Here is a 14,318-nt window from a genome sequence, read left to right on the forward strand (position 1 = left end):
TGTTAGAGCAGAAAGCAAGGAACTAGAGGTCAGCGGTGTAAGAGTGAATTCAAGCAAGCTGGAGGTAATGACATGGTGCCGGGACATGGGAAAAGGTGGTGGGTCCCGGGTGACTACCTCAAATATCCACTCACATTTGAGGATGCGGATTACAGATGATTTAGCACAGCTAGAAGACCAAGACATAGGGGAGGAGACACGGCTTCCTTGCCTTCTCTTGTGGGGGAAGACTTAACGCATTCTAGGGCATTCTGAAGGCAGAAAGCAGGTCCACAGTGATGCTCCTCTTCCAGTTTCACAGGAGGGGAGTTGAGCATCATGTCACATATCACACCCTTGGCTTCCCTGTCTTGGATCTTTGATGCTAGAAATGGAAGGCCGGGAAGGAGGGAGAGGTCACAGAGGCCAGAGTAGCAGAGAGCTGAGGAGTCAGGGTGCATCCTCAGGGACAAGACAGCAGGTGGACGACTGTGGATTCGTGACTTTGCTTTTCAAATACATAAGGAGAGGGGCACCTGGCTGGCTCAGTCAGTACAGCATGAGACTCTTGATCTCAGGGTCAAGAGTTCAAGCCCCACGCTGGGCATAGAGCTTAAACATGTAAGGAGAAGCAAGTGGCTTCTCCCAAGGGCTGGCACATCCGGTTAGTTACTTGGTATTCTTGAGAGTATCCTGTGGACCCCCCCTGGATACCCCATTGGGTAGCAAAGACCCGGATGCTTCAATAGCAGTAGTCCAAAAGCCGTGCAAGAACAACAGACCCTACCATGCTGGGAGGGTCGCCATAGAGAACAAGGGTCAAAGTTAGGAGATGGATGGGGCTAGGAGTACAGGCCATGGGCTAGAAGCGAATGGAGCTCTGGAGGGCCAAGCCGCTGGAGCAGCTTAGGACAACAGCCAACCATCAGGCCTACTTCTGTGGCCACCCGTGCATGGTTTGGGGCACAGATGGCACAGTCCGCCTAGAGCACAGTGGACGGAGGACCCCACCTTGGGGATGGAGCAGGAGCTGGGAGGCGTGCAGTAGCCAAACATCCTCAAAGCATGCCCTCAGCTGAGCAGCACACGGGCTTTGCGTCCAATGCCCCCATCTCACTGCCTCTGCCCTCACCCTCACAGGTCTCCTCAGAGTCCCCCGGAGGTACCTTCATCTACCAAGGCTCCGTCAAGGGCCAAGGCTTTGGACAGTTCGGCTTTCAAAGACTTGGTAACTAGCATTGGTCCCCTGGAAGGGTGTGCTCGTGGGGCGGGGGAGACACTTGAGTGCTGGGGCAAGGGATTGACGTTCTACAGCCAGATCCATGGGTCCTTAACCATTTGGGGGCCATGGCCACCTTTGAGATTCTGATAAAAGCTATGGAATATGTCCCCAGAAACAAGCGCATAGACATAATACGCTCAATCTTTGCCAAACAGTGTCAAGGCCCAGCCTCAAGTTGAGACCCCCAGCTTAAGGGACGTTGGGTCTCAGATACAGCTGCCAGCAACACCACCCAGCCAGCCCTCGGGCATCACACAGACACCCCCGAACAAGCAGACGTGGGGTTATCAGGAGTGCCTTTACTCACAGTGCCCTTTCCAACCCCGAGCAGTCCCGGAAGATGGTTCTCCCCTAGCTTCTTTACCCTGACTGCTACACATCATTGGCATCCAGTGTCTTCACTTCCTCGCTGGCCTTGACCCAGAGCCTCCCGGTCAGAGCCTCAGACTCTAGTCGGAGGAGGGCACCTGGCTTCTCAGAAGTGGTGGAAGGGGAGGCAGGAGGCAGTCATGGGTGCTCAAGGGTCAGCTCCACACATCTCCACCCACCATTCCCAGGGGCTCTGCCTGCCTTTCTCGCAGCTCTGACCTTCAGGAAGCTTCTCCTTGTCTTAAGCAGAAATCTGTTTGCCTGGTTCCCACTCCACACTATTCCTGCCCCAGAGGTATTCTTAGCTCCCCCTTGTGAGCAGTGTGGAGTAAGACCTCTGTCTTCTCCCGACACACGCAGTCCCTTGGTCCCCTGGCCCCTCAGTGCCACACACCAGAGTTGGCCTTCACCGCTGACTCCCTGTCTCCTGAGGCAGACCTGTGCCCTCTTGGAGCCACTAAGCAGGCAGTGTTGCCTCCCCATGGTCTCCCGAGTCCTCCCAGCCTTGTGCTGGGAGGGCCAGAGCAGAGGAGGGGAGACGGTCCCCAGGCTGCTCAGCATCTCCTGTCCCCCACCCCACCCCCACCAGAGCAGCTCGCTGCTGTTTTGTGTTGTGGCTTCCTTGTAAGCTTCTATCTGATAAAAGGCTCTGGTAGACAAAAGAAGTTTCGAAACTTCTGAAGGGCAACACCCTGGTAAGATTTTATCCTGCCACACGGCTTTAGGTTCTCTGGCAGGTGGGCTCCCCCAGGACTGATGGCTGTCCTTTGCATATGACCTGACGGACTGGTGTGGGGAGTCTTCTCCCTGGGGAATGTCTGAGTATGGGGGGAGGCAGCTGCAGGTGACATCCCTAGCCACGGCCACACCTCCCGCTGGGGCCGTCCCCTCCGATCGTGTGTCTGTGAGCTGAGGTTTATGCTCTGGGACTTTGCAGACCTCAGGCTGCTGGAGTCCGACCCCGAGTCCATCGGCCGCCACTTTGCTTCCAACAGCAGCTCGGTGGCAGCCGCAATCCTGGTGCCTTTCGTCGCCCTCATCATTGCAGGCTTCGTGCTGTATCTCTACAAGCACAGGTACAGGGGAAGAAGGCGGCATGGGGAGAGGGGGGCATGCAGGCCCATCACCCACCCCAGCCCGCCCCCAGCCTTCCCGGCCCCGGAGAGCTGTCATCTTGGGAAAGGAAGACAGAACTTCCTATTCCCTCCCTCTCCCCATTCACACCCCTGAGCCTCTCCCCCTTTTTACATTTTGGTCACTCTCTCTCTCATTCCCAGGAGAAGACCCAAAGTTCCGTTCAATGGCTACGCCGGCCACGAGAACACAAACGTTCGGGCCACATTTGAGAACCCAATGTACGACCGCAACATCCAGCCCACAGACATCATGGCCACCGAGGCGGAGTTTACAGTCAGTACAGTGTGCACAGCCGTATAGCCACCAGGCCTGGCTGCCACCGCCGCCGCCACCGAGAGCCCCGCCTCCGGCAGCCGGTGAGAGGGGGCGTGGGAGGCAGTCGCGCGTAGTGGGCTTGCGCCGAGACACGTGCTCCCACAGCCACGTCCAGTGGGAGGAGCCTATGCCCTGAGTGCCGCGGGGCGCCAGACCCTGAGCGGCGCGCTTTCCTGTGCCTTGTCATTATCCCCATTAGATGGGAAAACGAGGTAGAAAAGGAATTCATTTGGCCAAGATCACACGCCTAATAAGTAGCAGGGTCACAATCCAATCCATCCAACCCCAGGCAGGCGGACTCCAGAGACTGTGCTCTTAGCCCTTTGGGCTTGGCAAAATAACTAAGCGGAATGTATTAGTGAGGGGTCTCCAGAGAGAGAGATACGTATACACACATAATACATACCTAAGATATACATACCTATCTATGTGTGTATATGTATATACACATATATGCTTATCTCTGTATAAACATCTAAATATCTATATCCACATAGAAAGATGTATGTCTACGTATATCTAGATATATAGAGATATCCATGTAGAGACGCATGTATACTGTATATATACAGAGAGAGAGAGAGAGAGAGAGAGATTTAGTTTAAGGAACTGGTTCACATGATTGTGGGCCTGGCAAGTCTGAAATCCACAGGGCAGGCCTGCAGGCTGGAAATTCCATCAGGAGTTGATTTAATCTTGATCCAATGGCCATATGGAGACAGAATTCCTTTCTCTTCAGGGACTTCAATCTTTTCTTCTCGGGCATTCAACTGATTGGATGAGGCCCACCTCTGTGGGGTGGGTAATCTGCTTTACTCAGTCTACTGATTTAAATGTTAACACACCCCAAAAATTCCTTCACAGCAACATTTAGACTGGTGCTTGACCAAACAACTAGTGTTTGACCAGAGCCTTGGCAGGTTGACATATCAAATTAACCATCACCTAGAGCATGATAGATGGGCTGACACGATACCTGCCCGCCTCCAATTCTCCCCTTCCTTCTTTGAGTCCACTTTCTCCTCTAGAGTATTTCTCTTGCTTAAGTCTAAGCTTAAAATTGTAGGTATTGAGATAATTTATGCATGAGATGAAAATTATTTTCAGAATACATAAAGGCAACTATTGAATGCAAATAATTAAATTATTGGGCTTTTCTGCATCCTTTTACATCCATCTGAAACAAACATTTAAAGGAAGAGAAATTATTCCAGAATTCCAGAGTTAGTTCTGAGGTTTCATGTCTATGATCCCTGTGTACTTTTTCCTACTCAGAACTCCTACAAATAGAAGCAAAAAAGAAAAGGTAAAATCCTTCCGATGACATAAATCAGGCCTCACCAGTGATCAGTAATGACTCTGAATTTCGAGTTGCTGAATTACTGAACAATATAAGAAAGAAACCAGAATGCCCTCTGACCTGCATATCCCCCCCCACCCCAACCCCTGCTCCCTACCTCAGGCTCCACTGGGTCCCCGTGCCTGTGTGCACAGTGTGTCACCTCTGGGTCATGTGCAGTTCAGCAGCCCTCAGCAACACTCATCATGAGCATTCAGGGCCTCTGAATATTCCGCCCAGCCCACAGCTCTCCACGGCGGGCTCTTCTGGCGAGGGGCCCACCTTGTCCTGCCCAGAGCAGGAGCACAGCGAAAACACAGAGAAAGCTGCTCTTGGTTCATGGAGGCAATGTGTGAAAAACCATGTGAACACACACACCCGTCTTTAGAACGAGTAATTAGGTGATAAATTCAAATAATGCCTAAAAGAACAGCTGAAATTAAAATAAGAACCCAAATAGGCAATTCTTGGAGGCCTGTGGGGTCAGTGAGTCAGGGGGCAGGGGGCAGGGCTGTGCTATGGGCTTTCATGGACCCTTTTCTTCCATTAAAAAATGTATATTAAGCATGGTACCTTACAACGGTGTTGTTACAAAGCTGAATAGAACTCAGTCCGGACTGATTATTACAGGTCCATTATTATTCCGATTTTGAAAGAATTGGATCTTGAAAACCATTTTCCTGGGCCCCTAAGTGGGCCCACTGTGGTGGCCCCTAGGCATTGGGTCTCCTGTGCCTAATGGGTAAGTCGAACCTCCAGGGGAAGAAGACAGTATTGGGAAAATGTATGTCCTGCTGTGGGTGTTCCCCACCTATACCCACCCTCGGGTTCGGGAAGATCAAAGGTCAAGGTAACTAATTTCCTTCTTTCCCCTTTATTCCTCTTTGCTTTGCCTCTTTTCTCTCGCCTGCTTCCGCTCCCCACCTCACCCTGCCTGCCCCTCTCATTTACAATCCCCGCGCGATCCGTTTGTCCTCAGTTGTCCAGGGGACAGGCCGTCAGCCCCCTGAGCACAGTGCCCGGTGCCCATCTTCGTCTGTCTCTCTGCCCGTGTCTGCTACTGCTGGGACTTGGGTCCTCACCCCGCCACCACCTGCACCCGCCACCCCAGAGAAGACTCCCGCTGGGCCCCGACTTCGGGGCAGTACAGGAAGAGGGGCTGCAGATGGACACAGGAAGCTTATGGATTTAAAACAGCAAAGCATCTTGTGGCTGTGGGGGGGGGAGGGGGCCCGAGCACACACAGACACACATGCCTCTCCTTCATTTGAGTCCTGCGAAGAGACCGCCGAAGTTTAAAAAAGAGAAATGTGTGTGAAAGATGCCCCCCCGCCCTGCTCCCCACAAACACAGAGAAGAGGTGAAGAGGAAGCTGCACGCCCCGCCGGCCCTGTGTGAGGAGGCGGCGAGTGTGTTAGGTGGTCAGTGTGTAGAAACCAGCCGTCCGCAACTGGCTGTTCTCCTGCAAAAGTGACAGCAAGGATTACCCCAAGGGCAGAAAAACATCTTAAGAAGTACTTTGGAAATCAGTTTATTTTTTCCAACAGAATTTTATTGAGTTCTAAACCCAGTGAGTTAAAAAGTCATTCTGGGTCCTAGGCAGCACTGGGGAAGGAAGGGTGGGTCGGGGGACGTAGAGCAGGAATCTGGCCTCGAGTCTAAGGTCAGGTCTGGCTGTCAACTGACAAAGAAGAGAAGCGAGGCTGTAGCCCAGACGGAGATGCCGAGTCGGCAGCATTGGGAAGGTGCTGATACAGCAGAGCAGGCCTATCCCAGTGTCCAAAAACTCATGGCTGCCTTGTGTTGAGTTTCTTCTCTGTGCCTGACACTTTAGGTGTATCATTTCTAGACCTTACAACAACCCAAAATGTAGGAATCGTTATTCCTGTTTTATAAATGAGAAAACAGAAGCCCAGAAAGGTTGAAGAGACGTAAGCCACACCGTAAGTGTGGAGTCAGGATGCTAACCCAGGTGGGTCTGACCCCAAAGCCCACTACACCAGCTGCCAGAAACCCAGGTCTAAAGGGGCACCAAATACAGGGAGGAGCAGGTGAATCTGTATAGTAGGACTGTGGCCGGGGCTGGTGGGCCAGGCAGAGGACCTGTGTGTCCTGCTGGGCTCTTCTCCCTCCGTCTGGGCAGCCTCAGGGAAAGGGACCTCCTAGAGCTGGTGCTGCCCCCTTGGCCCCCAGCAGCCCCTGGCTACAGCAGACACAAGACCTGGGAGCTCCTGAACGGAAAGAACGGAGTGAATGAAAGTCACAACCTCTCCAGCTCCTTGAGAGAAGATTTGATTAATTCTGAGTTCCACTGTGCTTGGGTCCTTATTGAATTCCATACAAGTATTGTTGGGACACTAGCAAGTTTAGGAATCAAACTGTGGCATTTAGAGCCATTTTCTCTGTCCTCGGGAAGGTCCCTATGGGCTTAAGCACCTGTGCACGTGTGACATGCTGGCCTGAGATGTTCATATCACATACTGAAATAAATCGAAATGGAAGGGAGCGGAGTGGCAGGGACACCTGTTCTTAAACAGATGAGACGATCTGCCTCACGGTAAGAGGGGCCGAGTACAGCGAGAGGCGTCAGTTCCCAGCAGATGGGACTGAGGCTGGCAATGGCGGGAGCCCCGTGCCACCCACACCCGCTCTGGGTCACAGCGTCCCTGGGCTTGGCGGGAGAGGGCCAACTCAGCCACACACACTCACGCATTCATATCTCTCTTTCCCGGAAACAAATGCAGGAAGTTCTTTGGCTGCTCCCTTCCTCCCTTCTTTCACTCCTCCCAGACCAACCAGTGGACTCCTCCACCAGCCCTGCCTCCGCCCCCTCCCCTGTGTCCCCGCAGATGCCCAAGGAGCACATGCCAGGGGGGGCGCCCAGCACTCTGCTGTGCATTACCGTTTCCCACCTCCGGCATTCCTGCACCACCTCCAGAGGGTCGGAAGGAACCGGGCAGTCTAGGCCTTCACTCGCCATCCACACCGTACACCCACCACCATCCCATGAGGAGGAAAAAAAAAAAAAAAAAAAGTAAAACAAAAACAAACAAAAAAATCTTTTGTACAGAGATATATTTTTATTATACAAAGTTTGTACAGTACCAAAAAAAGAAAAAAAGGTGTACATTTTTTTTTCATTATTGTAGGTAAACGGTAGTGGAAGCCTTTTTTGTAAATGTAATAAAATGTATAAATATGGTTTTCAGAAAACATCAAGGACTGTAAATATGTAATCTACACACCTTCTTGGCTTGTCTGCAGTATATACATTTAATTTATCTGTCTCTGTATATGAGGCTTCCCCTGGGGTCCTGCATTATGGTACTTTCCTGAATTTGAAAGCAATTTTAAATTTTTTGAATTCAAATAAAATATAAATTTTTGCATTGGTTTCTTACATTCTAATGGCCTTTTTCATGGCTAGGGGGCAAACGTTTCTTGGGGAAGGGAAGGAAAGACACATCTGGGGCCAGAAGCCAAGAGTGGAAATGTGGAAACCTACCATATTTATACAAAAATTAACACAAAATGGATCACATACCTAAATATAAGACCTAAAATATAAAATCCCTATAAGAAAGCATGGGGGAATGCTTCATGACATCCAATTTGGCGATGCTTTCTTGGATATGGCACCAAAAGCACAGGCAACAAGAGAAAAAATAGATAATTGGACTTCATCAAATCTAAAAACTGCTTCAAAGCACGCAATCAACAGAGTGAAAAGATAACTTACAGAAGAAATATTTGCAACTCATCTGATAAGGGATTGATATCGCCCAAAAAATAAAGAATTCCCACAATTCAACAACAACAACAAAAACAGACCTGATGTTAAAATGGGCAAAGGGCTTGAACAGACATTTTTCCAAAGAATATATACAAATAGCCAACAAGCGCATGAAAAGTTGCAAAACATCGCTCATCATTAGGGAAATGCAGTCAAAACCACAGTGAGATGCCACCTCACATCCATTAGGACTGTGAGAAACACAGAAAAAGGGGACCTTGGTAGCTCAATAGGTTAAGCATCTGACTTCAGCTCGGGTCATGATCTCACAGTTTGTGGGTTCGAGCCCCGCATCGGGCTCTGTGCTGACAGTTCAGAGCCTGGAGCCTGCTTCGGATTCTGTGTCTCCCTCTCTCTCTCTCTCTCTCTCTGCCCCTCCCCCACTGGTGTCCTCTCTCCCTCTCTCTCCCTCTCTGTCTCTCAAAAATATATAAACATTAAAAAAAAAAAAAAAGCCAGAATATACCAAGCATTGGTGAAGACGTGGAGAAACTGGAGCCACGGTGGAGTGTTGGGGGGAACGTAAGGTAGTACAGCCGCTGTGGAAAACAGTATGGAGGTTCCTCGAGAAATGGACCACTACATGATCCAGCACTTCCTCTTCTGAGCACGTATCCAAAAGAACTGAAAGCAGGGTCACAAAGAGACGTACGTACACCCAGGCTCACAGCATTCTCTGCGCAGCTTAGGGGTGGTAGCAGCCCAAATGTCGGCTGACAGATGAACGGAGACACAAGATGTGGTGTATACACAGTGTAGTAGCCTGAAAAAGGAAGGAGATGGTGACACATGCTACAACATAGATGAACCTTGAGAACGCTGCGCTGAGTGAAATGACGCAGTGAAATGAACAAGACGAATCCTGCATGAGGCCATAGAAACAGAAAGTAGAATGGTGGCTGCCACGGTGTAGAGACGACATAAATAAAAAACTTGTTTAAAAAAGCATTCCAACACTAGCTGAATACAATTAAACAAGCAATTGCAAATGTTAAGTACAACACACATCAGGGAAATGCAAACAGGCATACAAGAGGAAGATACGAAATAAGAGTTTTCACCAAAAAAAAAAAAGGACAAACACATCTTAGAAATTAAGACCAAACTGCAAAGTATCCAAGGGACAACAGATTCAGGAAAAAAAGTATAATCAAGGGCATATGGGAAGAAAATTAAAATGTGTAAGAAAACAAAAATCAAATAAAGGAGTAAAAGGTAAGAAAGTGAGATACAGAAAACAAAGATAAACTGATTTACGTGCAGTAGAAATCCCTGAAGAAGGAAACATAAATAAATAGAAAAGAATTAATATTTAAAATTATGCTCTCAGGGTCACGTGCTTCAGCTCTGATCTCGCGGTTCGTGAGTTCAAGCCCCGAGTCAGGCTCTGTGCTGACAGCTCAGAGCCTGAAGCCTGCTTTGGATTCTGTGTCTCCTCGCTCTCTGCCCCTCCCCCCCCCAAAAAATAAATAAACGTTAAAAAAAATTTATGCTCTCAGAAAACTTTCTAGAATTAAAAGAAATTACCGTATACATATAATTAACTTATATGTTGAAAGGCCCACCATGCTCCTGGGAAAATTATCCTAGAATGGCCAGATCTGGGACATACCCCAGTAAGACCATATTTTAAAGGGGGAAAAAAAACATTCTCTGGGCCTCCAGGTTAAAAAATAAGTCTGTGGCAAGAAAAGAAAATCAGGTCATCAGACTTCCTAATAGCAGCACACAGTAAGCAAAACAAGAGAGGAGCAGTGTTTTCAACCAGCTGAAGGGAAAATGTGAGCCAAGTATTATCCAGGCAGTAACTGTTAAGACTATGAAACAGTATTAAATATTCCAGAACTCAGGAATATTTTACTCACGAGCCTTTCCTGAAAAGTCTCCTAATGAGAGGACAGGCTTCATCCAACCAATTGCCAACTAGGAACTTCAGCAAAAAGGCTGGTATTGAGAAGTGATTATATTGAAATCTAAAATGAAGGTGGCAACAGAGACAGAAGAATAGTATGTAAATGCCATGTGTCTGTCAAAGTGGAAGTCGTTTTTTAATGGGAAGGGAAGGAAGAGGAAAGGGGGGGGAGTAAAATGAACCCACTGATGGCCACAGAGAGAAGAGGTTGGAGTCAAAAGATCACCTAAAGAAAGGTTTCTCAAACTTGGCACCATTGACGTTTGGGGTGGATACTTGTCTCTGTAGTGCTTGGCTGTGCTGTGAATTATAGAACGTTTAGAAGCATCCCTGGCTTCTGCCCACTAGATGCCAGTAGCACCCTCCTCCAGCAGTGACAACCAAAAAATGTTTTCGGATATTGCCAGATGTCTTCTGGGAAGCAAAACTGATACACACACACACACACACACACACCTTCCCTCCCCTGCATTGAGAACCACTATTATAAAGCTTATAAAATAGTAAGAACCTAAGTAATGAAAAGGAGGATGAAGGGCAGTACATAGGTGTATTAGTATAAAGGAAATCATTAGAATAAAAATATAAATTTTACGAAATATTAATGCACATTTTAAAAGGACCCAAAATATCACATTCTGAAAGAACCACTAAGCAGGACAAATACACAAAGCAAATACAACATAAAATATTATGACAGATCTGAAAATAAACACAGCCATTGTATCACGGCATGTAATTAGGTTTCACTTGTTAAAAGGTTTCAGATGCGTTCACAAAGTAAAACTCAACTCTGTGCTGTAATAAGAGGCGTACCTAAAATAAAGTAAATCAAAACAGCTAAAACCAAAGGAATAGGCATATCCTAATGGTGAAGGCTCGGATTAAGGCATAGAATTCAGCCCGCTGTGCTAACCATCCCACAGGTAGGGCATTGGCCTCTAGGACTTCATCTGTGGTTGTCATTGTGTACCCTGCCTTTCAAATGCCCTCTGTGATGAAACTGCTACCATCACTGAACAAGGTGAGGCCTGGGTTCTGTAGGGCCTGGTCACGCAGATGTGGGTGGCTTGCAAATACTTCATCGGTCATCTCGGAACAGTCATGATCTGGTGTCCCTTCCTCAGAAGGTAGGAAAGTTTCAGGGTTCAGCGTCCACACTGTTTCAAGAGTGACCCATGGATTCTCGCAGAGAAGGCCCTGGTGTTGTGTTAGCCAAGAGTTGGGAAGGAAGCGGTGTCTGTGAGTGTTCATGAGAGACACAATAGCATGAGGGACCTTGACGTCTAGTTGTTCCAGGGTGAGTTTATCTGCCTCCTTGAGCAGAACTGTAGCCGCTAGCGCCTTAAGGCATGGTGGCCATCCTGCCACCACTGGGTCCAGCCTCTTCAACAGGTATGCTATTGGTCGTTGCCAAGGGCCAATGGTATGTGTGAGAACCCCAAGGGAGACCTTTTCCACCTCATGCACAAAGAGATTAGAAGGCTTTTCTATGTCTGGCAGGCCAAGGGCTGGTGCCTACCCCAAGGCGGCCTTTGTCTCTAGGAAGGCGGCTTAGGCCTCCTCTGTCCAGACAGGGGCTCTCGATCCGGCCCTACCAAGAGATTATAAGAGGGGTCTTGTTATTGCCGAGAATCCAGAAATCCAGATCCGGCAGAATGCTGCAGCCCCCAGGAATTCTTGTAACCCCCTCTTAGTTTGGGGCTGGGGTAGGGAGGTAATGATCTTTTTCTGTCTGGCCCTAGAGCTCTTTGTCCATGGGTGAGGAGCAAGCCTAAGTATTGGACTTGCTGTTGGCAGATCTGTGCCTTTTTTCATGACACCCAATACCCTGAGTCCAACAGGAGTTGGAGGAGGGCCCGTATGCCCTCTGTACATTTCTCTCGGGTATTGCTGGCAAGGAGGAGGTCACCCACATACTGGAGAAGGGTGCAACGTGTGTCCTTCCTTGGAAAGCTGGCGAGGTCTCCGGTCAGTGCCTCCCCAAAGAAGGCAGGCGAGTTTTTAAACCCCTGTGGGAGGCGCGTCCAAATCAGTTGCATCTGACGCCCTGTGTCTGGTTCGGTCCATTCGAAGGCAAACAAGGGTTGGCTCTGGAGGCCAAGTGGAGGCAGAAGAAGGCATCCTTTAAGTCTAGGCAAGTAAATCATCTGATAGAGCCTGGGATCTGGCTGAGGAGGGTGTACAGGTTCAGGAACACCAAGTGCAAGGAGACAGTCACTTTGTTGATAACTCATGGGTCTTGGATTGGTCAGTACACTCCTCCCGGCTTCTTGCCTGGCAAGAGTGGGGTGTTCCAGGGTGACTGGCATTCAACCAGCATGCCTGCTTCTTTGAGTCTGGTCAGGTGTTCTTGGATGCCCGCCCTTATCTCTTGTGGTGGGGGTATTGCCACTGTCTCTGCGGTTGAGCCCCTGGGATTAACTCTACAACGACGAGGGCCCGGTTGTGGGCAAGTCTGGGGGGGCTGTCCTTGGTCCATACAGTGGGGAAGGCAGTCCTGAATTCAGACGGGCCACTTGGTTGGGCCTAGGCGCAGAATAGCCTTCATTTGGATCCAGTCGGAGGCTGGTGCGTCCCATTGGCTCAAAGGTTATTTGGGCCCCCAGCTTTGAGAATACATCCCAGCTGAGGAGAGGGATAGGGCACTCAGGTAGAGGAATTCATGCTGTACCATGTGGCCCCCGAATTCACATAAAAGTCATAGTTTGGCCCCCTACTTTCATTTTGACCATGGACTCATGGGGGCCAAGAAGTGAGCCCGGTCCCCCTCAATCTGAATCTACTCCTATTAGGCCTATGAGGTCTTTCCTGCAGCATACTTCTGCGTATCGGCTGGGTTTCTGGGACTTTCCCCAGTTGGGATATTTATTCTTTCAACATCCTTTCTCCTTGCAGTAAGGCGCACTGATCCCTTGCTAAGGAGGTTCTGGGCCTCCCCCCTTTTGGCAGCTCTCTTGTGCCTCAGGATCAAATGGGGTGTAAATGTCGTAAGCCTTGGGAGCCTCCCATAATAATCCCCAGGGGATTCCCCTAGCTTCTGGGCATACTCATGGGCTTCTTAGCCCCTGCTCAGATCCCCCAGAGGAGAGCCTCTTGGTACTGGCAGATGTGGACTGGCGTCTGGAGAGTTCCTGCACCTGGCCAAGGGCGCAATCTGGCAGCTGGTCCAGGGGAGAGAGGACCTGCTGAGTCCAGAGGTGGTGGGGAGACTGAAGGTGGTGGAGTATTGGGAACCGGGGTGTTTGGGGTCAAGATTGGCTCTTCCTGTAGATCACTGGCAAGAATTTGTGGAGGTCGGGACTTCTGTTGACCTTCCTTGGGCTGCTTTGTCAAGGCATCTAAGACCCTAGCCTGTCCCTGTTTGTTGCAGGTAAATCTTACCCAAGGGGGAAGGGTTTGGGCAATCCCTAACCAGGAGTCAATATACGAGAACTGATCAGGGTGACCCGGGTCCCAGATGAAAACACGCCAGACACGGCGAACCGTTAGGACATCTAAGGTTCCCTCCGAGAGCCATCCTACACCAAAAGTGGGCCATTCCAAGTTACATGGGGTCCTTAACTTGCTGGGGGTCGTCTTAATTCCGTAGTCTCCCAAAAACCCCTTTTTTGCTCTGTCACACCCCATAGTGTTCCCGTGAGAAGGAATCGCAAAGACAGAGGAGTAGGGGTGCCCCCTTTAATGAGGAGACCAGTCAGATGCCTATCTGGCCATATCCCAAAGGAACTTAGGTGACAGCCATAGCGGTCTCAGCTTTGTGACATGACTGGAAACTATTCCGATGCCACCATGGGCTGCGTGCCGTTCACCACGGAATCGCAGATGGGCCCACTCAGACTCCATGGACTTTTGGGGACCGTAAGGGTACCCGCGCATGGAGCCACAGAACTGAACTCGGCAGGCAAGCCAGACCCGAGTCGCACACTCATGCTCACATACACACCAGAGGTTATGACATTCCCTCCCACAGAATTCCGACAGGTGAGACCACTTGAGGTCTCCGGGGAGTGATCAGGTCCTGCTTCCACCCCTGTGGGTGGGCTGGACAGGACAGAATTGGGTCCCAGGCCTTACCGGTATCTGACGTCAGGTCCAGGTCGTCACCTGCCAAGTCTCCTCCAGTCCAGCGGGAACGGCGGAGCAGGGCCAGCCTGAAGCCACTGAGCAGGAGACTGCAGAAAATCAGGCA

At 49.8% G+C, this 14,318-nt stretch overlaps 1 long non-coding RNA gene across 1 annotated transcript; it reads left to right on the top strand.

Moving 5' to 3' along the window:
* The first annotated feature begins 1,500 nt into the window (after positions 1–1,500).
* LOC125912793 (uncharacterized) lies at positions 1,501–7,479 on the top strand. The gene is made up of 3 exons (XR_007454835.1): positions 1,501–2,706; positions 2,908–3,123; positions 5,401–7,479. It is a non-coding gene; the product is annotated as an uncharacterized LOC125912793 (long non-coding RNA).
* The last annotated feature ends 6,839 nt before the right edge of the window (positions 7,480–14,318 follow it).

This window comes from Panthera uncia (assembly GCF_023721935.1).
Source record: "Panthera uncia isolate 11264 chromosome C1 unlocalized genomic scaffold, Puncia_PCG_1.0 HiC_scaffold_4, whole genome shotgun sequence".
NCBI classification, from domain to species: Eukaryota; Metazoa; Chordata; class Mammalia; order Carnivora; family Felidae; genus Panthera; species Panthera uncia.